Raw genomic sequence first — 27,965 nt, forward strand, 5'->3', positions numbered from 1 at the left:
AATTGTTATGTGTAAAACACTGCCCTTCTGCTATATGAAAAAAAAAAATATATTTTTACGATTTAAAGAAGTAGAACACTGCCCTTCTGCTATATGAAAAAAATATATATATTTTTACGATTGAAACAAAATTATTTTTATATATAAATTTTATTTTTCAAAATTCAAAATGGTGGCAGTTCACTGTGCAGTGATGAAGCGTTTCTCTCATAACTCATAAACTTTTAACTTTTTCATGTTCACTCTCGTTTATTTTATTGCTGAAACTCACGTTTACAACATCATATTCTTTCAACTACGTTCCTTAATAAATAATTTTTTTTTTCATTTTGCGTTATAAGAAAATACTGATATTTGACCATTTTTTTGAGTGAATTTATTTTTATCAGACAATCTATCAAAGGTGGAGAAGTAATTTTTCATCATATTGTAGATATGACATGCATAAATACACACAAAATATTTCATTACAGAATGTTGGATAGTTTTTTAGTTATGAGGGAAAAGCTTCATCACTGCACAGTGAACTGCCACCATTTTGAATTTGGAAAAAAAAAAATTAAATCGTAAATTTTTTTCATATAGCAGAAGGACAGTGTTTTACACATATTAATTTTCATTATTGTACAAGATACAGTAATGGAGGGGAAAAAAGTTGAATATTTCCAAAATTTTACTGCTGTAAGCTGTACGTAACCCCTTAAGGGAACGCACAGGTGAAATTACTAAATCTTACAGTTTTCATTTTTTTTCTCAAAGACCAAGGACACTAGAATAAAATTATGTGACACGTTTCCTTATTAAGATGAAATAAATGGCAGGAATTTTTTTCAACGTGATTTTCTTTAATTTTCGACGTGTGGAACCATTTATATATTAATTTAAATAATTTATATGTAAATGGTTCCACACGTCGAAAATTAAAGAAAATCACGTTGAAAAAAATTCCTGCCTTTTATTGCACCTTAATAAGGAAACGTGTCACATAATTTTATTCTGATGTCCTTGGTCTTTGAGAAAAAAAATGAAAACTGTAAGATTTAGTAATTTCACCTGTGCGTTCCCTTAAAGTCATTTAGTTGGTTAGCTACTCTTGGGATAAGGTGCGTAAGGATGATCAAGCTAGCGGTGAAATAGTGATGCATACCCTACTTCCTGATGACATAATTTAGGTACGTACCGAAATTTAAAATCGTTTCTGTTCTCCGTAAACCACAATATTATTGTGTTAGGTGAACATTGCAATAATATTTTGTGTATATTTGATATGATTGAAGTGGATTATCCTAGTACTGGGCCCTCTTAGGCGCGGGATCCGATTGGGATAAATCGACCCATTCTGCTTATATAAGTGACCATTAAACAAGTCAAAAAATTCATAAATTAGACCAACGGCGAAAAGATTATAAATTGTTCATTGTCATTCAAGTGTTGTTTTGTTTTGTTTTGTTTTTTTTTTTTTTCAGTTTGCATTTTCCATACTTGTGTGAGTGTAAACCTACACAACACGTACGAGTTGGCTGTTGGCCGGTGGACGCGCCACGGAAGATCGGTGATCCGACTTGCAGTTCCGCGACCTTTTTCCTTCGTTCCTTAGTCTTACCGAAGCTTGTTACTTCAGTTGCGTTGATATTTTATCCGACTGTTCAGGAGTAAGAGGTCTCGCTGCCGCAGTCAGATTCACCGCGCGACTGGCCAACTCGTACGTGAAAAGCACCAGTAATCGATCTTAATAGCTCCGTGATGTAGCGCGGTGATCTAGTGCAGTGGTCGTCAGCACTCGCTGAAATGGGTAACGGGTAAGCAGTGCATCATAATATGCCCCTTTGTGCAGTAGGAAGAGGGAGAGAGCATACCCATGGATGCACCATAGTGCAGTCTCTTATCTGCGGTTATCCGAGGGTGCACTGTGCTGATGATCGCTGGTCTAAGGTATCATGCCTGGACTCCGTTGCGGAATGGGTGCTAATCAGAGTTCTCATGGGGAAGACATTATCTCAGGATTATGAAATATCGACTAGTGTATTGGACAAATACCCACGCAGTTTCCTGATACATTCAATGAGCTACGATAAGTAGTGAAATCCGATTACGGACGCCACCTATAACGGTTGGGGAGATCATCTTGCTAATCACACGTTATTCTCGTACTGTCTGAATAATCTTTCACTTTTTCTGAGGCATGTAGATCTTAGATCACAAATTAATTATTATTGTTATTGTTATCATTATTATTATTATTATTATTATTATTATTATTATTATTATTATTATTATTATTATTATACAGGGAATATACAAGGATGTATTTTAACATCTGTTCTGTTCAACTTCAACATCTATTTGGATGATTTAGTGAAGAACTGTTTTCAGAACATGAGAGAGGTGACAGTAGGAGGAACGAGAATGAAGTGCACAAGATATTTTGTTGATGATATGGCATTGTTAGCAGAAGAGGAGATGATACTAAGGGATATGCTATTGCAGCTAAATGACAGGTGTGAGCAATATGGAATGAAGATAAATGTCAACAAAACGAAGACAATGGTCATAGGGAGAAAAGTAAATAAGGTAAAGTTGCGAATTATAAATGAGGCAATAGAGCAAATGGACAGGTTCAAATACTTGGGGTGTACTATAAGCAGTAACGTGAGCTGCTGCCAGGAAGTCAAAAGGAGGATAATGGAAAGGAAAATTTTAATAGAAAAAGAAGCATCTTATGCGGATCTCTAGAGAAAGAACTAAGGAAGAGACTAGTGAAGTGCTTTGTGTAGATTGTAGCATTGTCTGGGGCAGAAGGATGGACATTGCGACGAAGTGAAAAAAGCGACTAGAAGCATTTGAAATGTGGATATATAGAAGAATGGAACTTGTGAAGTAAATAGACAGAATAAGAAATGAAGCTGTGTTGGACAGAGTGAGTTTAGAAATAATTATGTTGAGACTTGACAGAAAGAGAAAAAGGAATTGATTGTTTCACTGGTGAGAATAAATTGCCTTCTGAAGGATGCATTGAAAGGAATGATGAACGGGAGAAGAGTTCGGGACAGAAGAAGATATCAGATGATAGACGACATTAAGATACATGGATCATATGCGGAGACTAAGAGGAAGGCAGAAAATAGGAAAGACGGGAGAATGTTGGGTTTGCAGTGAAAGACCTATCCTTGGGCGGCAGAAGACTATGAATGAAAGAATATATGAGATGAAAAACTATTAAGTTAATTTTTTTGTGAAACACTTAAAACGTACAATTTTTACCAAATCAGCTGAAAATTTGAAGGCATAGGCCCTATTATTTATATGCCAAATAATGTGTGTGCAAAAAAATTAAAACTGTAGGTCTAATATTTTACAATTTTTAAATTTCACTTCGGTGTAGGGCTACCATACCGTTAATAATACAACACATAAATTGCATTAAATTTCACTCTCAATCATATTTAAAGTGCTTAGCTTATAAATAAGAACTAGTTCTTTAAAAATGTAAATATCACAATAAACATCAAATGAGAACATAAACGTGTGATGCAGTTACAGTCATCCCATGAATGTTCTGTCACTTTTTATTTTATTTCTAAGTGAGAATTACACATGATTATATGTTAGATTATTAATAAATAAGTAAGGGAAGGTATTTGAGAAATCCTGGAAGGTATTTTATTAACTTGGCCGGGGACTGTACGTAGTCTCCAGAATGCAGAACAAGGGTCCAAGTAGGGCAGCTCGGAACAGTACCTCACTTTGCATGTATTGTCGGAGCCACCTCTTTGGCAATCGAGAATCGATCTTCTTGTACGACCGTCAGTTGGAAGATTTCAGTGCAAGCAGACCCGCCCCTACAAGCAGCACTACCCAACAGCTCCCTAGCATTGCAATATCACGTTCTTCTGCACACATGTGCTTAATAATTTTATTACCATACTAACAGTGGAAGTTCGTAGCAGTGGATACGTACGTGCTTCTCAGCCCAGCGGTTCATGTTTCCATTCCAGGTGTGGGCAGATATTATGTCAATTTTACAGGATTGAGTGTTTGCTCATTCACTTATAGGTTCTCTCCGATGTAAATGACAAATTAATGAACGAGAAGAAAAGATCTAAATACTCTGTGTGGTCTAGCTCCCGAGCAATCCCCAAGTTTTATCTACGTCTTGTTTGTTTGTACGTCATGCTTGCCCATTGTATTAGTGTTATTGTATATTATTGATAGCTTCATTCGCTTCCCTCAGTTTATAACTAAACTACAAGAGGAAAGGAAGAGAAAGATAATAGAGACAGTAAAAAGGTAGCAAGAGGAGAGGGAGAGAGAGATTAGGAAGAGAGAGAGAGAGGAATAAAGATGGTGGAAAAGAGGAAGAGAAGGGATGCTATAGACGATAATACCCTATAGAAACAAAGATGAGTAATACAAAGGTGTGCAAAGATAAAAGCTTAACACGTTTTAAAATAAAATAAAAACTAAAATAAAATTAACAATATGCACTACTGAAAAATGCTTTGGTCTTCAGAAGAGTAAAAAAACTAGTTAATATCATAAAAGGAGTTTTCTGTTAGCGAATGTTGCAAGACGATTTTAAATAATGTTAAAATATACAACCAGCGTTGTCAACCCTGCGGCTTTATTGGATCGCACAATTGATTCCAAATTAGCGTACTTTTCATTCGAGGATCGTACATTGCATATAAAAATGAGCATATTTTGGATTATTTTACGTAAAATCCGTTCACAGAATCTTATTTAAAGAACTTTTTAAATTCTTATAAGAAAATAATTGTTAAAAATTAAGTACGGGAGCATAAAATGATTTTTAAATACTTTGTTGTCTGCTTACCTTGGGAGATGGCTTAAAAATGAAAGACATCATCTTTATCTTCAGGAGGATCAGCAACAGAAGAATCGGAACCTGTATCTAGCTCTTCCACATTTTCTTCCATCAGTTCATAACCAAGTTTTAAATATAGGAATAGTTCACCATAATTTTCTGTAATTTTGTTTTCTTCTTTTATATTTACTGTAAGTGCACCCGATCTAGTTTTGTAGGTGTAGGCCTTACTAGGACCACTACCGCTTCCTTCTGATTCTATTGCTACTATTTCATGTAGGAACTTATGACAATGACAATTTCTTACTGTCCTGGCACTACCACAGAACACGATTGGACAGAATACCAACTTACGTGTACCTTTGTATGTATACCGAATATGTTCCTTTTCATTTTCTGTTTCGGTGTTCACGAACATTATATTCAACTTATTACATGCTTACGTGACAACAGTAATTCACGTTTGGTTTATTGAGAGGTTTGGAAATAAATTTTCTCTAAGATGTTTGAAAAGAAACTGAAGCATCACTTTTGAGTAGTCACAAGTAGTCACAACGTGCAATTAGCAGTGACCGACTCAGAGGAACATCTTCATGAAGATGATGTAATGGATTATTAGCACCTCTATTCCCAAAATGATAGCAAGGGCAATAACATGACTGGCATCTACTTATTTTGGTTTATTAATCATTTCAGACACTTTGTAAATGTCACATCAGAGTGCGATGAAGTGTTTTTATTTATCATTATTGTTATTGTCATTATTATTATTGTTATTATTATTATTATTATTGTTACTGTTATTATTATTACTATTATTATTATTATTAATGTCTGCCACTATTGAGTTCATTCTATGCCCTTTGCTTTTTCTAATATACTGTTTTCAAATTATTCCCATAATATTGATGAATTCATAATGTCAGCTGTGATCACTATTAAGTTGGAATATTAAATTGGACATTTAATTGCAATTTTCAATAAAGGTATTCATTTTTCAGTGTACAAAGTAATTATCATTATTTACAGACGTGTCCTTGGCGGCTTCGCCCTTATCTCGTTTACTGGTAAAATACATTAAACATCGATTATCTCTAAAGATACATTTGGCGGGTTCGCCCTTCTCTTACTGAACGCCTCGTATGCATTTGTGAATTCACCGGTACCTACATGTCCTGCCCATCTCAAGTGTACAGAAAAAACTAAATAAATACATAATTTAAAATATCTGTGAACCGTATCTCATTTTGTTCGATTTTTGTGAATTTTGGCCATATATTGTTAATTTGGTCGGTGTTTATCGATATGAAACTCTATTATTTATAATTTTAACCCCAATAAAATATTTATACTTTTTATTGAATATTGTATAACCAACAGTCCTTAAAATCTTGCTGGCAGTGACATACCTATAGGGATTGAAATTTGACGTATGTGAAACATTAAGGGCATTTATATTCATTAGAACCCCAGGAGTGTAATCAAAGGACTGAAAAAATATTTGGAGTCAACACAGGAAAACATTCATTACGTTCACTACAATATGCACACTGTAAAAGTCACAAATAATAAATAAAGTCCGGAACAGAGTTGCCAAACCCGAAAAGAAGAGAAGGGGAAATAGGGCTACAGAAAAACTGATACAAACCATTCGCGAGTGTTGATATGTACCTCTGTAGAATATAGTGCTAGGACTTCACGTCCATCCGTTATTGGCAACTGCAGATGACTTTAATCAAAATACTAAGATATATCTGTTTCTTTAATTACATTCAAAGTTTTAATTAGCATTGGAGTTTGTAATAACATTCTACAAGTAGCCATCGTTAAAAAACTTTTCTGTATCATTCGCTTTATTGAAATGCGATTGTGGAAGAGAAAGCATTTTGATGTCTCAGTTTTTTCGCCATGTTCGAGTAGTATCATGAGGCCAATTTCGCCTTCAGTTCTCACAAAGTTCAAAAACTTTAGTGAGAATTATTATTCTCTTCGACCAGCCGTGCACGTCTGCTGAAGTCCAAGTTTCAATAACCGATAACAGATAAGTTTACAGAAACTTTTGTATTTATCTTTTCCTAATTTTCTCGAGATATACAGGATAGCGTTACTTGTTCACACATCTCATGTCAAAATATCTTAATATTTTCACGATTACGGAAAATAACCATACCGGTAATAAAGATCTTTATTAATCTACTTTGAAAGCGTTAAAATAAACTTATATCTAAGTTTTGAACTAGTTCAGCAAAAGAAGCTGAGGAAAAATTCACTTCTTACGGTCCTATATAAGAAGTGATTTACCAGAATGCTTCACTGTTGACTGATTATTAACAAAGAATGCATGCGTCTTGTGCCAAATAATGAAAAACTGAAGATGCTTTCGAAGTCTTCGTTCACGTGAAACTTATTTGAATGTTATTAAGATTAGTTATTTCTTGAATTTGTGCCTCTTAGGACAAGAGCGGCGTATAGGAGTGACGCACTCTGATAAATTAAGTGGTATGATGCAATATATAATAAAAATAAATTCTTAAAAAATATGGAAATTAATTACATTACGGAACATGATACATTTTAAGACAGACATATCAACGTCAGTACCATCTCAGTGTGACTTAACTTCGCAAATGAAGCTCCAAAAAAGAAATATTGAAAAAGTCTCGTATTTTATTGCTTTCCAGCTTGTTTACAAGTTTTATAAGATGAAGATGAGACTGCTCTAATGTAATGCATTACAGTTTGTGTGCATCTTGAGACTAGTTTATTAGTGACCTAATTCAAAAACAATATAAAGAGATTCTACCACTTCATTTGTTAGCAAAAACAAAATTAAGAATATAAATAATTGTATTAGAGATCAGATTAATTTGTTATATGTTAAATTAGATGTTTATATTATGTTTGTGAGTAACAAGTGTTGCAACATGACTTTAATTTTCTGTACTGTTAGCAAAAGCTGTTGTATATAATTAATAGCCTATGTTTAGCTAATAATAAATATGGAATACATTATTCTTATGTAATATATATATATATATATATATATATATATATATATATATAATAAAACGATAACGATACTGACAGCTTGTATCAATTTCATTTATCTTCAATAATTTTTATCATTCTTCTCTTAATTCTTCATTGGAAATCGTACATGCACCCACAAAATATTGTATGTCGCTAGAAGCGCTTGTCACAGTAGAGTAATAATGGTGGTGGTGGGAGGAGCAGCAGCGTCAGCAGCAGCAATGTAAGGTATCCTGCCAAGGACTCGCGTTACGGAATGCGCGCTGGTTCGAGTCCTCACGGGGGAAGAAATTTTCTCATGAAAGTTCGGCCAGTGTATGGGACCGGTGCCCACCCGGCATCGTGATGCACTTGGGGAACAACAATAGATAGCGAAATCCGGTTGCGAAAACCACCTATAACGACTGGAAGGATCACCGTGCTAACTACACGATACCTCCATTCTGGTTGGATGATCGTCCACCTCTATATCGGCATGCGAACGTGAGGCCAGGAGCCGGCTGGTCGGTCTGGGCCCTTCAAGGGCTGTGGCGCCACGGATTATTATTGTTATTATTATTATTATTATTATTATTATAACAATAAGAATATGTAATAAATAAGTTAGGAATTCTACAGCCAATTTTGTCTTGCAGTGCCAATCAACCAAAGCCTTCTATCCTCTTTACCTTTTCTCAAGCTTCTCTTATTCTTAACCTTCATCATTTCGTCATTCCACGTTTTTTTTTGGTCTCCCTCCCCTCCTTCCTGATTATCAAACCACTTCAAACTCGAATTATCTGTTCTGTTTACCTATCTTTTCAACATTCATCCTGCGCCTAAAGCTATACTGTGTTACATGTACAAACGAATCTCAAAATATAATCCGTTTCCACAGCCAATATATTTTCTTCCGTAATGTTCATTCGTTATCCATTCTTTATCTACACAACTCAAGATAATCTGTAATAACGTTTAAGTAATCGCTTATATTTTTTGTGACTTTTCAAAGTTGTTTATCCCATCATAATGACTTACACTTGACACCATAGTTCTGTTCTGTTCTCCAATTATTTCATTTTTTATATTTTTTCCTAGGCATTTTGGCTAGTTGACTTTTTTATTTCGAATTTCTTCAGTATTGATATTATCTTTTACTTTTATGTTAATGGCTACATACATACATACATACATACATACATACATACACACTGTACATACATACATACATACATACATACATACATACATACATACATACATACATACATACATACATACATACATACATACATACATACATACATGTTCTGCCCCAGGGCAGGTCTCTTACTGCAAACCCAGCATTCTCCAATCTTTCCTATTTTCTGCCTTCCTCTTGATATCGGCATATAATCGATATACCTTAATGTCGTCTATGGCCACATGCATGTCTTCATGTAATCAATTGTTAGAGCCGAAGATTCGTGACATTTTACATTATTTAGCCATATATTTTAAATAGAAGTGGTCTTTGGCAATAACTGCTTGGTCATAAGCGAATTGTAAATTAAATAGGGCGAATTAGATATTTGCTCTCCCATTAGATATCTGGTTTTTAATTTTTCCAAAACATGTTTTACATGGTTATTAAGAAGTAAGTTATTGGTAACAAGCCGTGTTCTTGCCTCAGTCCTTTAGAGGTTTTCAAATTTCAACATGTACACTATTGTCACTGGATATCTTTTTTATAAGTCCAACTATTTTTATTTATACTACTCTCCTTCAAAACTTCGCAAATTTTATTTCTTGGCGTTGCATCGTAGGTCTCTTGAAGGCTATTCCAAACGTATTTGTCCTCTTTTCGCAATTCTCAGCTTTAATCAGAATATATTGCCAAGGCAAGATCTTTCTACTCTGACGCCACTTTCCTCTTCTCCAAGTTTATCCTTAATTTCTTCTTGTAATTTATTTTAAGAAATATTCCCCTCTTCTATCTCCTTTCTTGCACATTAGTATGATGCGGCCAATTTTCCACTTCTAGGTAATTTTCTGTTTAGTATACATACATTAAATAAGTTGATCAGATTCACCATTAAATCTTTTGGTCCACATTTTATTAATCCACGTGCAGCATGTTTGATCCACGTGATTGCTCTAATCGTTCGAAGAAGTTACTGCAATTTTCATGTCTGTCATATTTATCTTAATTGAATTCTTTGCTAGTGGTGGATTTACTCCAATCTTACAAACAGTAGATGTTTTTCTCAATTTAGTGCAATTAATGTTTTATAGTAATTCTCAATCCTTACAAGTATATCCCTTTAACAAATGTTTCTGTGTACTTCAGTGAGTAAAAAAGATAGATTCTCCCAACACTGTTGCTATACAACTACTTCGGGAAGGAGCCCTTAGCTATATGAGCTAAGGCTGGGTTCCTGGCACCAGATTGTCGGTGTGTTGGCACGATTTTATTTAATGTTTCACCAGGCGACGGACAAATATTCTTGCCAGCGGCAGGATTCGAACACACTTTCCAAGTTCCCACGCAGCTTCAGACAGTTCCACGTACTACTAGACTTACTTACTTACTCATGGCTTTCAGAGAACCCTGAGATTCATTGCTGTCTTCACATACAGTCAGTAAAAATATCTCCGTACAACCTACCAATTTACTCTCTTTTACATAATAATATATAAGTACAACAAAAACGTGCTGTTCCGTTTGTATAGATTATCCTGATGTATACTAACGGAATTATATACAATAGTTTAAAAAATAAACAAACAAACTTGTAAATTACATTAAATGAAACTGAAAACCAAAAACATAATAAAAAAGTCTCCGTACACTACAATTCATATGCGTTCAAATCACCAACCACTCTTCATTCAGTAATCAGTTGGACCTTCTTTTGTTTTTATAGCATTCCTCAGGCGTTTAGGCATTGTTTGTACTAGTTTTCTTGTTTTCTCTGACTCACTGTTGTCCCACTCTTCTAGAATTTTTCCCTCAAATTGTTACTTGCTTCTTATCTTGTGTTTTTTCAGCCTTCGTTTCATTTCATCTTATAAATGTTTTATGGCGATCACGTCGGGCGATCGGAGAGGAGTATGGAGCTGTTTATTTGTATTGTACAACAACCAGAGCTTCACATTTGAGGCAGTGTGTTTAGAGTCATTGTGTTGATGAAAGATAAATGTCTCACTGATGTTTAGTTTTCCAGCATTGTCGTGTAGGTTTTCCTTCAGGATATTCAAATATTGTATTCAGTCCATACTCCCGTCCACAAAAACCAAATTTCCCAAATCTGCAGCACTTATGCAGCTCCAAACAAAAACACTACCTCCTCCATATTTTACAGTAGGGTACAAATTCTTGCTCTGTATTTGTTCACTTGGCTTTATCCATACCATTGTCCTACCATCCGAATCACTGAAGATGATGACTGAATTATAGAAGTCCTGCAGTTTGTTAACATGCTCCTTTGCGAAAGCCAATCTCTTCTGCTTGTTGAAGTTGCTCACATAGGGCTTCTTTCGGGAAAGTCGGCCATGGTAACCTTCTTCTTTTATGACATTTCGTATAGTCTGAGATACCACATGTACCACATAATCTTCTTTAACCATGGCCGTCAGTCTGTGTGCAATTATCTTTGGATTTTCTGTGACGGATCTCAATACTGCCCGTCTATGGTTGGATTCCAATTTCTTGGATCGTCCTGATCGACTTTTACTAACCAGTTATTGTGTGTCATTTTACCTTTCAAACACATAATGTTCAGAAGAGGTTTTTTTTTACATTTTCTGCTATTTTTTATCGACTGTCCCTCCTTTCTCAACTTAACAATTAACTCTGCAAATTGGTATTGGTATTTCCATTGTAGTCCCAAGATTTGCTGCGTCTTAACTTGTTACAGTCACCTGACTCTGTACCTTTCTGAACAACAACAAAAACCACAGGTTCTCTTACATCAGTGCTGTCCTACGGAGACTTTATGTACCCTCCTTTAGTTTTGAGTTGTGTTGTGTCGTGTTTACAAGAAAATGTACAGAGGTAACTGCGCTGTTTTCTTTAGATATTAACCGTAAACAGACTATATTTCACGTAATAATAAAGTTTATTTTTTTACTATATATAATCAGATTTTTTCACAAATATCAATATGGGAGCCTGGTGTACGGAGACATTTTTACTGACTGTATGCCCGCCATCTATCCGTATCCTGAGCAAGATTAATCCAGGCCCTAGCATCATATCCCAACTCCCCCAAATCCATTTCAATATTATCCTTCTATCTGCGTCTCGGTCTCCCCAAACTCCAAAGGTCTTTTTCATCTGGCCTCCCTACTAACACTCTACATGAATTTATGAATTCGCTGATACGTGCTACATACTCTCCCCATCTCAAACATCTGAATTTAATGTTCCTAATTATGTTAGATGAAGAATGCAATACTTGCAGTTCTGCGTAGTGTAACTTTCTCTATTCTCCTGTAACTTCATCCCTCTTAGCCCCAAATATTTTCCTATTATTCTCAAACATCCTTAGCCTCTGTTCCTCTCTCTACAAGTTTCACAGTCATACAGAGCAATCGGTAATATAGCTGTTTTATAAATTGTAACTTTCAGCTCATTTATATTTGTTACTGTTTCTCCAAGACATATGTACTTTTCCACCTCTTCAAAGGATAAATTTCCATAACGTACTATGTTCTGGTCACGAGAGACAATCATATACTTTGTCGTAATACTAGACAGTGGATTGGATTAGAATCTTAACTTTACACTACTATAAATTGCTACTAATCCTCCTGCATTGCATTGTTCTATTTATGCTGCTATAAAGTTATTTCCTTAGAAACAAGCTTTACGTGTCTTGAAGTGCTTTTGAATAAACAGGAAGTATGAGAGGAAATGGAAAAACATCTTTGAAATCATAACATTCATGTTCGAAAAATACTAATATAAATAAATAGTAGTATACATTTGTATTACTGAAAATGAGGTTTAGGGCCGAATTCATAGTCAACACTTATCGTAAGCACTTGCTTATAATCATTTCCAATTCATAAATCCCACTGAAGCGAACACTTGCTCAAATAAGGTAGCTTGTTACTTTACTCAAGTATTTCCTCATATTCATTGTAATCAGCTGATTCGGTGTACCATGGATGATGATTATGATTTTATTGAATATATTAAGTTCTATAATGAAAATGAAAATGCGTTTCGGCAAAACAAAAGAGATACGGAAAACTATTTAGAGATATACAATGACCAACAATTTAAGAGGACATACCGTTTCAACAAGAACACTGTTGTGGATATTCTGGTGTCTCTCATTGAAATCCACAATACAACCATGAGGCTTACCGATTTCACCGCTGCTGAAAATACTAGTTGCTTTGAGTTTTTATGCTACAGCATCATTTCGGGTAGGTTTGAGTGGTATTTTTTCGAAAAGTATTCACGCCCCAACAAAGTGTTATTTGCACCTGTGTTTGTATTCTATCCAAGGAATAAAGTGTTAAAATTTGAGTAATTGTACCACTTCCACTTTATTTACTATAAAAATGACTGAAAAATAAATTAAAATTATTTACTTACAAGAATATTTCCGACGTTTGCATTAAATTCAACTTCAATGTGTCTCATGTCAATCCCTTCTTTTGGAGAGAACGATTATCAGTGTTTTTATTTTCGACGATATCTCTCTATATTTCATAACTAGTTCTCTTAGCTCACTTCTTGCTTGGTAAATTAGGGTTCTTTTGCACGGATATTTAATAACAATAGCCCACTTCTTTCTTGTTCTGTAAAATGCTTTCACGACATTTTGTATAATTTTGAGCTCTATAATATTTACTTCTGTATTTGTGTACGATAATAATGCCGATTTAACAATTTGAATACGCTGGAAAACAATTGGATGTACGAAAGCGCTCACGTCTAACCATGTTGCTATATTTCTTTCGATGTCAAGGTGCAAATGAAAGAGTAGCGTCTCTGCAATATGATCTGAAATAAGTGCTTAGGAAATGCTCGTTACTTAAGTTTTTTTCTGATTTTATTATAAGTGAAGACTATGAATTCGACCCTTAGTCTATTTTCTCATGCATTTCCATTTGAGTTCCCCAATAGCCAGTTGAGAACGTTAGAAATCCCTGTTATTATTCGGTTGAAAGACTTTTGTTATCCAGTGTCCTCTCAAAAAAGCTGAAAGTTAGAAAAACATTATATTACTGGTTATTCCGTATAGTTGTGAAACTTGGATTCTCACTTTGAGTGAGGAAAAGAGGTTAAGAGTGTTTGAGAATGAGGTACTTAGGAAAATACCTAGGGCTAAGAGGAATGTAGTTATAGGAGAATGGAGAAAGTTATACAACGCAAAACTGCACACATTGTATTCTTTACCTGACATAATTAGGAACATTAAATCCAGACATTTGAGATGGGCAGAGCATGTAGCACGTATGGGCGAATCCAGAAATGCTTATAGAGTGTTAGAGTGGAGGGAAAAAGAGCTTTGGGGGGGCCGAAACGTAGATGGAAGGATAATATCAAAATAGATTTGAGGGGGGTGGGATATGGTTTAATCTTCTTAAAAGCCATAAATAAGTAATAGCCAGTTAAGAATAATATTAATGTTCAGTTTATTTTCTTTGAATTACCATTCAAAAGAGATCACATAGTAGCGTCGCCATTAAAGCATTATTTTACAAGCCGGAAAGTCGCGGGTTTGATTCTTGATTGAGTTACGGATTTTTTCCATTCATCTATTCCAGACCTAGGCACTAATACCTCAATTGAGTCACTGCCGACTACCCTTTAACTCCCCACTCCACCTTCCCCGGCTGAGTTAGTAATGTTTTGGTCCGACAGTAAGGTAAGCATTGCTCAGTGACGGATTGTAGGGACAAGGCATAGAAATACGAACTCGCTACAATTTCCACAAGGTATAGAAACTAGAATAATTTTTGCACCCAGGAAGGACACCATAGCGCCAGATATGTGGCATACAAATCTGTAACTAAGCCTGTAATAAGTCTAAATGTAAAAGGGCATTTTAGGCTGCCCGTATGAATATTCTACAATAATACAATCATGATTTTCATTAAGAGATACACGATTAACGAAGCTATAAGAGATTAAACATACTCGTTTATATGGAAACAAGCTTCCCGACGGGAATATTGAAAACATTGTAAGAGTTAGATATCGAATTTCTCAACAAATTCTAACAAATATGAAGCCCTAATGTAAGCGGCGAGTTTGTTAAGTGTCTCATCGTAGCAACCGACGAAATTGTCTTTCTACACAGTATCAAATATGGCCATAAAGTCATGTAATATGCGCTCCTGTACATATATGACGTGTATCGTCTCAAGTGCAGGCAGTAAGGCCGTAACACGATACTACGAGAGGAGTTCGGCCGGCGTCGTGAATCGGGTCCCGGCATAGCTCAGTTGGTTAGAGAGCACTCAGCGCGCACAGCTGAGAGGTCCTGGGTTCGATTCCCGGTGCCGGTACGAATTTTTCTCGTACTTAATGGTATTTCTACACAGTGACAAATAGAATAGAAGAATTGGGGTTTGACATTGAAAGTTAGAAATAATATACATTTCCATTGTGGTTTTTGTTTGCATTAGATGAAAGCACTGATCTTAGCAACAGTTTACGGTTGAACGTATTTATTTGAGGAGTTGATCATAATTTTAACATCCGTGAAGAATTATTGGATTTTGTGACATTGGATCAAACGAAACAAATTTTTATGTAGTGTGGCATCTCAGACTTTCTGACATGTTATAAACCAAGCAGACAAATTGTTATTAAGCAGAAAATGCCGTCCATTTTCAATTGAACTTAAGTAGCATTGCATAATTATATCTAAAAAGGGCTGAAGCAATGTTTTCAGTTTCAGTGCTCCCGAGTTGCCAACTGTAGCTTAATCTTTAAATTGGCAATGTATCCTACTGTACTCCAACCACGAGAAAGTCTCTGGGGAATGAGACGAAGCGGGGTAATGCTGTGAATGAATGTTGATATCATAAGATGTCATAAGGTCAAACACGTGGGTACTCGTATCTTTATTGGCTAGCTCTCACAGCACAAATGGTAACATTGATGCACACATATTTATACTACCCTAGTTACAAAATTAGGTCACTGTTAATCTCCTAGAGTTTTAATCCCTCCATACAGGAAATAACATATGCAGAAGAGCGCATGGTTTTTAAACTGACGTTATAACGGTAATATTATATATCTACTTCGCTCCAATAGCTGACGCAATAGTAAGCACATTCCTTTCACGGTTGATCTCCTGGTTGGAGAACAGTATAGGATACAACAGGTTAATAGGCTATATGCTTAATTTTAATAGAACAATGGAAAAAATAGGTAGGAAAATTAAAATTTCACAATACTTTTTTTTTTCATAATTACAATACGTATATAAAACTAAATACAAATATTTACATACGGAATACTAAATAAATTTTACAAGAGAAAGAGTTCATCGAAAGGGCTGGACTCGGGAAGAGTACCCAAAACGCTCATTTCATTTCCGCGTTGAATTGTAATACTTAAACATTGACGCAAATAAGTAGTGCAATGACGATCACCAGTAATGGAGATCTAAGTTTGGCCGATTTGAGATACCAAAACTTTAGCGTCATGACTCCAAGGACCGAAGGTCTCCACAGCAAAGGGGACAAAGATATAATTGTCTAAAAGATGAACATATTTATTGACTTTATTTTTCACGGCTAATTCAGCAGCAGATGCTGCGCGTTTGGAGGTATTCGGCAAGTGAGATGGAGCTAGTGTGTCAACGCAAGTGGAGTCCCAAATTAAAGATTTTCTTCTAGACTATAATATTGCACATATAAAATATGGACAATGCGATAGTTGTTTTCTTTACAGTCCGACACGGTTTAATAAACCAGTGTGAGAAATGAAGTTTTGCCAAATACCTTACGTTGACAATATAGAGTAAATTACTGTTCTGCGCGCGAACGACGCTGGTGCTGCTACTTAGGCGGCCGTTGTGGCGATACTCGCGAAACTAGCTGTGATCAACTGCAATGTACTGTCGGTGACTCAGGAGAAGACGAGAGCGGACTGAGGAGGAAAGGATGTGAACAGATAACGTAAGACAACACGTGAAATATTTGTACTGCAGTAAGCGGAAACATTAAGTCTCCTTCTGTTCAACTTAGCTTTAATTTCCATACGCATTGTTACTCATGTTTCCTGTACGAGTAATAACCTGGCTACTGGGATGCTTATCTGAGCGATGTTTATAATAATCAACAGCGGTAGTCAAGAAGGTCACATTCTTTCCGCTCGTCTTCTCCTGAGTAACGGACAGTATATTGTTGCTGGGCTGGTTAATAGTTTTATGAATTAGTGCTGTGTTAAAATGTTGGGGTGTATATGTGCTGTTTATAATTGCTGCAAAATGACAGCATTACAAATTGCTCCAAATCGTACTTTCGATTTCCGAGGTATCATAAAACGTGAGTCAACAACACTGTTTAACAACTCAAGTTATTTAGCGTCTGAATGAAATGAAGGTGATAATGCTGGTGAAATGAGTCCGGGGTCCAGCACCGAAAGTTACCCAGCATTTACTCATATTGGGTTGAGGGAAAACCCCGGAAAAAACCTCAACCAGGTAACTTGCCCCGACCGGGATTCGAACCCGGGCCACTTGCTTTCGCGGCCAAACGCGCTGACCGTTACTCCACAGGTGTGAACGCCTTTACTAATTATTGCAAGCATTAGATTACTACCATTTTTATTTTTGCAGTTGTCAGCAATGCGTATTTGGAGCATTATTATAAATTCATTCCTAATGTCAGAATTGATTTTGTCTCACTAAACCAAAGAAAAAATGTGTAGCAATTAAGGTAAGTGTACCTAAGGCTGACACTTTAAGAAACAAATTATGAATTTTGCTTCATTACAGGCAAGTTACTTATTTATATGAGTTGGTACAGGTATCAGAGACAAGGTGCTTATTTCTGTAAATTGGAGAATCACACAAACAAAGGCTATATGAAGAGCAAATATATATATATATATATATATATATATATATATTTTTCAAGTAAGCATGTTATTTGCACCAATAGCTGACACGTCAAAAATCGCTTTGTTCCAAAGACTGACACATACATGCTCCAAAAGTTGACACTTAACATAATTACTTTATCACTGACAAATAAAACCGTTATATTAAACAATGCAGGGAAACAGTTAAGTTATAAGAACAATAAAGAAAAAATGAAACTTAACTTTGAAATACTGTATATCATATAATGTCCGAAATTCGTAATATAATTGTTACTGTAACAAAATTACCAAACTTTGAGGTCAATTTAAGTCAATGTGACACGATGCTTTTCAATTTTCTTTTTCACTTGATATATTTGTTTCGTATTGTCATATTTTGGAATACTGATTTTTCCGAGGATATCTTTTGAGTTATACCATAGTTTGTCCTCTATTCGTGGCCATTTCCATTCACTGCTACTCATTAACACTGCTTTAACATAAGCTGTTTTTCGTTTGTATTTAAAACAAAACTCGGAAGAATTATTCTTCGTATTGTACAATTACATAATCATTTACTTTTACCTTCTTTGAAGTAATGTTACGAAAGATAGTTGACTTCTCTACACCCCAGTTATCTCCTTCTTCGGATTCTAGCAATACATCAATAGAAGAATCAGATGATTCTTCAGAAGATGTATCTTTCCTTCTTTATTTGGTAGCAGCTTTTTCTGTTCCCTTGTCTTCCTGTTTTCTTCTCTTTTCTTCCGTCCTTTTTTCTTTTATTTTTCTATATAATCCTCTTCTGTATTCTTTACATGATATTTTTTCCACTCCTCAGAAGTCGCAACTAATAGAACCTTCTCTTAATTCTTTTATTAGGTATGCTTGTTTTCTGAGGCCTAAAGTGTACATCTTTTAAGGTAAAAGGAATTGTTTGACCAAAACCACTTACTGCATTTTCTTCTTGTTGTTTGTATCCTGAAAGATTATTTGAAATATTACTTGAGCCTGAGATAGGACTGCCAGAAGTGTGTCCTGAATTTTAATTCAAATTATCCAAAGTATTACGAGGGTCAATCAAATGAAAACGAGTAATCGGCTGCCAACAATTAGGTTACGTTTAGTCATGGGGGAAAGTTTTGGAGATGATACTACTGATTGAGAGCTGTATTGTCTGAGGTTGGCCAACCTGCATGCGCAGGGAGTGATACGTGGCAACAAGACAAAGATGAAGTTCACAGTAACGGGAGCGTCCAAGTTCTCGCAGCGTAGTGTGGTGCAGTTTCTAGCCGCCGAAGGCGTTTTACCAATTGAAATTCATCGCCCTATAAAGAAGGTGTACGTGGACTATTGCATTTGCGCGCCCGTGTGTGTGAGTGGACAAAGCGATACCAACAAGGGCGAACATCACTGGAGGATGGACGACCCGCGCCCTGGCCAAGTTCCACACTATCACGGAAGAAAATTTTGTTGCAGCAGTCAATCTCATCCTGGCAGATCGGAGGTGTACAGTGGACGAAGAGGCTCAGAACCTGAAAATCAGTCATGGATCTGCATACTCATAAATCCACGACCGATTGAAGTACCATAAACTGCGCACAAAGTGGGTCCAAAATGGCTCACAGATGAGCAGAAACAACACCGAATTGGACTGAGTTTTCTACATCTGATGCGTTACGAACAGGAGGTGGAGGCTTTCTTGGAACGTATTGTGACCGTGAAATATAACATGGTGCAACTACGAACCGCAGAGCAAGCGAGAAATCATGCAGTGGAAGCACGGCACATCACCACGCCCAAAAAATTCAGAAATTTCACAACCGCAGACAAGATGATGCTCATGCTGTTCTTTGACTCAGAGGGTCTATTATTTTGCCACTTCATGGGGAGAGAAGAATCTGTTACCTCCGCTCGATACTCCAAAATCCTCCGTACTGAATTGCCTCGTGCCGTCAAAAACAAGCGACCTGGACGTTTGCGTGAAGGTGTCATTTTGTTACACGACATTGCGCGACCACACACAGTTCGGCACACCATGGACACCATTCGAGACCTGCGCTGAGAGGTACTCGAACAGCCCCTTACAGCCCGGACTTGTCACCTTGCGTCTTCCAGATTTTCAGCAAGCTCAAAAGTGACCTGGAAGGGTGCCGGTTTGCTACGGTCGATGACGTAATTGAGGCATTGCAGCATTGGTGCCACAGCACCAAAAGACTTTTATGAACAAGGTATCAAAAATCTGGTGAGCAGGTGGGATAAGTGTCTAAGCATTGATGGAGATTATTTTGAAAAACAAATTTCCTCTGCGGAGAAAAACATTTTTCGTTTTCATTTTACTGACCCTCGTACTTGGGCCTGGGATAGCACTGTCATCATCTCTGTCCTGGCAATTCTTGTAGCTTCATCTTCAATAATTACTATCTATCTTTCCCTAGAAGGACATGGTGGAGGCATAGTGAACCCTTAGCTAAATTAGAAACCTATAACAAAAACGAAGTATTCTAATTAAACATTCCTTGCAATTACCATAATTAAACGAAGTGATTTCAGTGATAGTAGAGATATTTTAACTTCAAGATGAATAAGAAAAAGTATTATTTTTTTAGCAACACTGAATCTCACAGTGACAAAAATATTCATGTGACAGGAACAAAATTAATGAAAACCACAATTATTAAAATTTTATTATGAGACACCGGTACAGATACGAAAAAATTAAAAGTATTTTAATGAATATGATAAAAGTTTAAAGACTTCAGACAGAAGAATACAAGGAAAGAATTTCTTGAAACAGGTGATTGAAAATTATTACTTGTGTGACAAAAAATTCTGTCAGCCTTAGGAACAAAATTTTTTAAATTGCTCTTATAGTTGATACTTCCTGTCAGCTTTTGGCACAGAACTTCCTACTGCCACTAGATTTAAATACCAGTTTCTTGTAACATTTCTGAAATAATATGAACAAAAAACTCATTTAAATGTGATTTTTATTATTTCACCAAAGCCTGACACATTGTGTCAGACATTGGAACATCTGTAAAATTAAGAGTACCAATGGCTGACACTCCTGTGGTAGGTTATTCTAACTTCATTTTCAAACAAACCATGTTCTTACTTTCTTCTGCATACAATTTTACATATTCAGTATTAATAACAACTTAAAATTCCATATAAAATTGGCATTTATGATTAAAACTAGCTAAAAGCACCCGGCGTTGCATGGGGTTCCCTTTCTGCTTCTGTTTTCAATTAAACTGCTTATTACAATTTCGGAAATCTCGGAAACCTAACTATAGACAACCAAAACGAATTGTCTTTACTAAGCTAAGATTAATTTTCACTTAACGTCACTTATATGAATTGATGAACTCCTTAGCGAAATGCCTGCCAGTGTTAACTCAATTTAAAACAGTTGTAAATCAGGCACCGAAAAGAAAACATGTCATCATGTGCCTGACGTTCAAGTTTTTTTTTTAATTTATATATTTATTTGTTTTTATTTATTTATTCTGGTGTAGTTAAGGCCATTAGGCCCTCTCTTCCACACCGCCAAAAATACAAATAAAATAATAGAAAAATCAAACTATGAACAAAGTAAAACCCAACGAAAATATGATTCCTTTTCCTCTTTCTGATCAGTTTCAGCATCGAATCAATATGTACATATATAATTTAATTTACATTGGAAGATTTTTTACCCCTTGAGTGCTGTACACCCACTTATATCATACCCAGTTATTTTAATATGACTTGGAAAACTATATCTCACAAATTCAGAACATAGTATTATATTAATTCTTATTTTATACACAGAATGCAGATAAAATATAAACTTGCAATAAGTCATTTTTTTAACATAAAGACTAATATTCTGAGAGACGTATAGGCTTAACGATATTTTAGAAACTAAGAGATTGTTATTTCCACAACGCACAACATAGTATATTTGCAACGTGATTATACAGATAGAATTTCGCACTAACATATTTTCGGACGTGAACAACAATATTTTGAGAGACGTATATTTTAGAATTAATACAATGCTATTTTCAGTCGGCTTACGTACATTCACATACTCCATTAGCAACATGACAGAAATATCATTGAATTGCTTTTTGATACGTGTAAAATCTTTTTTTTTTTTTCCACTCCTTTGTATAAAATATAGTCGAGGATGTGAAAAACACGCAGTTTTTAAGTCAACTTTGAGGTACTATCCTTGAGCTTCATTTTAATATAGTCATTACAAATGCTAGTCGCACTGAAATTGCAATTGCATTAAATGGAATGGGTATCATAGCAATACATGAGATAAAAACATCTTCTCCTTTCGTTTTTCCAGTTAACATTGCGACTTCTATTACGTTTCGCATGAGTTCTTCTCACCAATTCATGTTGGTGCATAATTTTGGTGGGTTAATATTTCGCAATAGTACTTCTGGTTATTCCAGATTAAGTAAATTATGTGGTAGCAATCCTTGTAGTTTGAAGGAATTCTAGAATTCAGTTGGATAAAACACAGCCTGCTCACTATCTACAACTGCATCGAGAAATTCATAATACGGTCCTGGACTGCGTAAAGATATTTATTGTACGAACTATCTAGTTTTAGCCTTCGTGATGTGTACCAACAAACTTATTCGTGTTATAATTTCCATGGTCTCGTGAAAGTCGATGTTGAATACAAAAAACAATAATAAAAAACAATTGACTGTATAAGATAGCATTTTAATATTACACCTGAATGTTTGATCGTATTTATTTCAATTTTTTTTATTAATGTAACGTCCATTTGTACAATTTTAATATAGCCTATGTTTTTCTCCTGGTTATGAAAGTTAAATGTGCAAACTTTGGTACATATCGGTCAAAGCGTGTAGATTTGTATAGAGAACATACATACCCACATTCACTTTTATATATTAAGATTTCAATATAATTGTATGGTAACTTTGTTTGAGACAGCATAAATAAAATACTACGGATATATTATTTATGTAGTAAAACTCCCTTCATGGCGGGTTAAAATAAAATAACGTATTTAAAATAATGTAAATAAATTATCAAAACAATAAAAAAAAAGTTTAGCTCAGGCTCGAACTTGGGTCTCCATACATTTAAGTCGTTCATCTTACCACAACGCTACAGAGACATGTGTGAGTGCTTGAATTTAAGTGCTTGTATTTAAGTATAATAAATGTTTCACATTTGCTGTCTATTATGTTTGATTTTCAATTTATAAAAACTAAATAAATATGTTTTATGTTATTTTGTATTGTATATTATTGCCGATGACACATTCAATCAAGAAATCGTTCCTCATTTACGTAATGTTAATTTAATGTTATTTTATTTAATATTAATTCAATAACAATATGGCCGCTTTTACAACGGAAGAAGACGTGATTGGATGACGTCAATAAAAGACAGTTGACTATAGAATAGGAGGCCATTGTAACTTAATATAATACATGCCATTTCGTTCTAATTTTTATTGTTTTCAATAATTTAACGTCCATCTGTCCAATTTTAATGTAGCCTATGTTCTTCTCCGGGTTATGAAGGTTAAATGTGCAAACTTTGGCAAATATCGGTCAAAGCGTGTAGATTTGTATTGAGTACATACATACATACATACATACATACATACATACATACATACATACATACATACATAGCCACATTGACTTTTATATATAAGATAATTGTATGTGCACGCTTACCGTTTTGCTCAACAATAATGGCTATTCCATGCAAAATGATACAACAGTCTACTTTATGCAGCATCCATCATGTTTAATTCAGGTGTATTTCCAGGAGAATACTATGTGATGTTGCCAGGGCAACAGGAAGTTAGAACAACTTCAGAAATTCTGTTTCTGACTACATATAATCTTATTATGACACATTGAAACTGAAAGTGTCAGGCTTTGGGTCAGTGTTAGCTTTCGGTGTAGTTACCTTAATTACGGAAAGTAATATGAAGTGTGTAGTATTTCTCATAACATGCAGCTTTGCTATAAGATAATAATTTTACATTAAATACTATTCAACATTTCTTAAGTGTTTCACACATTTTTCCACGTTAGTACCTCACGTTTTACACAATATTTCGAATACGCTATGTTAATATTTGTATTTGTGGACGTATTTTCACGCCGCTCCGCTAGATTCAGGTCCACGATATTTTGCACTCACGTCAATGCTGCTAGTATACAGCTGTCCTGTATTATTATAGTAAGCTATTTGGTTTTGTCAATTGAGGGTTAAGACAATAACTTCTTCACTACTTCTTATTAGTGTTTGTTAGAAAGGGATAAAATACTCCTTATTTAAAACTATTTACTTTGTAGCTACGATTTTCTTCCATGAAATATGAACAGAAATAGTGATTTATTAAAGATATGACTTCCGGCATTGATGTAACTACAAATACGTGACAGTAATGTAACTAATTTTGCTAGTAAAAACAAAGAAGGAACTAACTTCCTATTCGGCTTGTTAGTCCCCAGGGCTGTTCAAGTGACGGATCTATGCTAGAAATGCATAAAACAAAGGAAAGATATTTTGAGCTACGTGTGTGCTGCTACTGATGCAAAGTACCAAACAAATATTGAAATGAAATAATTATTATATCAAGTGTCATTGCATGATGGCACTATTATCGTAGCTTCTACCCCTGATCACATACAACAGGTTGATTAGCCTAATGGAACTTCAAGGAAACCACTTATCAATTTCACTATGCTGCCATCTAGCGACTGTAAAAGAAGTCACGTTATAATCATTATGAAATTGCACAGAGCAATTGTACTTACATCTAGCGGCCATTACCAAAAAATGCCTTTTCGACGGTAGATGCTCTGGTGGTTGTTCTTATTTTATGTTGCCATTTCATGACATGGGAATGGCTAATCTGATATAAGCTACTCTATATGAGATCAGGACTTCTACGAAGTTTCGTCTCTCACTGGTTACCATCACTGACGCAGAGTGCCTTACTGTAGGATCGTTTGTAAGGTAGTGTGAGGAAAGGTGGACATGAGTGGGGGTTTCTAAATTTTCTTCTATCGCCCCTTCGTGCCCAGACCTGATTAATTCTATCCGGCCGTACTATGGCACTGGGATTTACTCGTCCTCAAACACAAATGAATATAAGAAAATTTTTAAAGGGATACTTTTCTAGAAAATAGATATTAGTAGCAATCGACTAGTAGAAGGTAAGGTTGAATATTTCCATTGTGTAATAGAACATCTTTTAAGCCCGTTGCAGAAACGCAAATCAAGTCAGTCCCTGATAGCCAGTCAGTTTATGTCTGATTTATTTTATTGTTCATTGCGTTCCACGAACGTGAATCTCCAAGCAACTTGTCTCGATTTACTAATCGCTGATTTGAGGAAGAAATGCATTTGACAACAGCGCTATTTAGCAACCACAGCCAATTTGTTGCTCTTTAAAAGTCGCGAAACGAATGCATCAAGTGGGCGATGACTAGGAAAACAAGTGAACGCTTTGCTGTTTTGTTGCTTTTTGTAGAAAGGAAACAGTCGGAATCTATTTGTATATAGACTACAATATAGTGAAAAAAAATGAAGCAAAAAAAAAACATGAGGGAGCTTCTGTCGTGGTATTTGCTAGGGGAGTCGACAAGAAATTGGAACATGTATAGCTTCCATAGCCCAAAAGAATTCAATTTCCCATCTATGTTTACAAATTGAGCTCGTAACCTACTCATTAAAAATATTGTACTGTCATGTGTAGAACCCTGCCAGCGGGCTACATCATTCTAGAATTTCAATGATGGTGTATATATTGCCTGTACATTCACAGAATAGAAACCTTTTCTATTTCGATAAATTTCGGCATCATTTCAACCAGGTGATTGGATGGGGATGTGAGCAGTCTAAACAACCAATTACTCTTGGAAATCCTGACATGGCTGAAAATTCTCTCTGGATTTCAAGTCGTTCCCTGTCTGAGGTTGGGAGCTTTTTGAGATCCTGCGATAACAAAGCAATTTAATGCCTAACATTCCTAACTACTCGGCAAATAGTTGATTTGTGGACCCCGACAAAATCACCCAAGACCGCCTGAAAAATTCCAACAGCATAGGGTATTTTACCCTATTTTACCCTATTTACTCAGCGTTATTAGAAGTTGGTTCATAGGGGAAAATGGTAAGTTTCGATTTGTCTGTCTGCATAATATACAGTATTTGTTTCAATTTTTGAAAGTAACAAAACACGAATCCTTACTTAACCTAAATCTTTGCTGAAATTCTCTGTCATGCATAAAAAAAAATCATATCTATCACGGAAATACCTTCTACTTGACAACAGACTATTTCTTCATTACAAAATTTCTTCATCAGAAGAATCCATTATGTCGAAAACAATATTATTATGCTATAACTATTTACTATATAAATTACAGTAACTGGACTACAAGCAAAACAACATAAATACCTGATCAGTGATCAGTCACTTAACCAGTAAAAATGTGTTGATGAAATCTAATGGAAGACTGATCTCCGATCAAATACTCATTTTTCTTTTTGCAACACAAAGAGAACTGATGGCCAATCAAATCCTCCTTGATCGGCAATCATATTTGATCGGTGTTTCTGCAACCGGGCCTCAGACTTTCTTTTTGAAAAGTCTAGAAGTACTGTAGTTTCCAATCTTCAGGCTTATATGCCTCATCAAAGTATTTAGTAAGTCCCCAAATATCAGCACAAAACACAAAATATAATAATAATAATAATAATAATAATAATAATAATAATAATAATAATAATAATAGATTTATTTATTCAGGTGGTTTTAAGGCCATCAAGCCTTCTCTTCCACGCCATCAGAAATATGTATACATAGAGCGAAAAAAAAGAAAACAAATTAATAACGTTCATTGAAACAACATAAAAACGTTTACAATGCCAGTAACACAAAGCAAAAAAGATAATGCAAAAACATTAAACACTTTTAATTTATATAGGCCTACTATTAAAGCTTGAGATCTATATTAATATTATTAATCTAAATAACTAAACAAGAAAGAGAACTTAATAATATAAACAATAAATACAATAATAAATGATTATAAAAAGGCTGTAATCGACACATCTAGTAACTTAATAACAAATTTTGTTAGACAAAAAGTGCGTTTCTAATTTAATTTTAAATTTCGATAGCGTCCGGCAATCCCTGATGTCACTGGCTAGAGAATTCCAAGACGAGGTACCGGTAATGATACTATATAGGAGGATGAATTTAACGACGTTCTGTTATAAGGGATAGAAAGAAATGCTTGATTCTGATTTCGTACTGTTCTGAGAAACTGAATTTAAATAGCAGTGTCAGTGAATGCATGATTCTTCTTTCCTTCAGGCAAACCCATGATAGAAGCTCGAGGGATGGTGTTACATGATCAAATTTGCGCGTATTGTAGATGAAACTTATGTATACATGTATTATGAGCACGCTGCAATCTCTCAGCTAGGTTATGGGTTACATTTTGTCAGCAAGAAATCGCAATAGTCAAAATGGGACATCATAAGCGTCTGAATAAGAATCAATTTTTAGGGTAAATGGTAGAAATTTCCTCATGTGGTTTTAAAAATGTAGCAACGAGAATGCTTTCTTACAAATGTATGTTACCTGACTATTCCAATTTAGGTCACTGTCTATAAAGAAACCAAGATTCTTAAAGGTTTCAGAATATTCCATTTATTTACCATTTAGCTATTATTCCTTAAAAAAAAAAAGACACTAATTATTTTCCTACGTCTATACCAAGAAAACTTAGTTTCTCCAGCTAACAAATTGTTAGCTGTAAGCCAAGAACCAAGATATTCAGCCGAGTGCTTTGGTAGATACAAGTCTCTCACATTATTATTAAGCTCACTTTGAGTTAATAATTTATGTTCTTCATTTGTTCCTGGTTGGTGTACTCTTGGTCAAAATGAAACTAGCCGGCCTTTTGAGCAGTTAAAATTTTCTAAGTCCCTTCGGGTCAGCGCGCAGTTCACTACCGTAAACCTCCGTGCGCCGCTTTAGTTAACTCCATAATATAAGGCGCTGATT

Source organism: Periplaneta americana, chromosome 1 (assembly GCF_040183065.1).
Source record: "Periplaneta americana isolate PAMFEO1 chromosome 1, P.americana_PAMFEO1_priV1, whole genome shotgun sequence".
NCBI lineage: Eukaryota > Metazoa > Arthropoda > Insecta > Blattodea > Blattidae > Periplaneta > Periplaneta americana.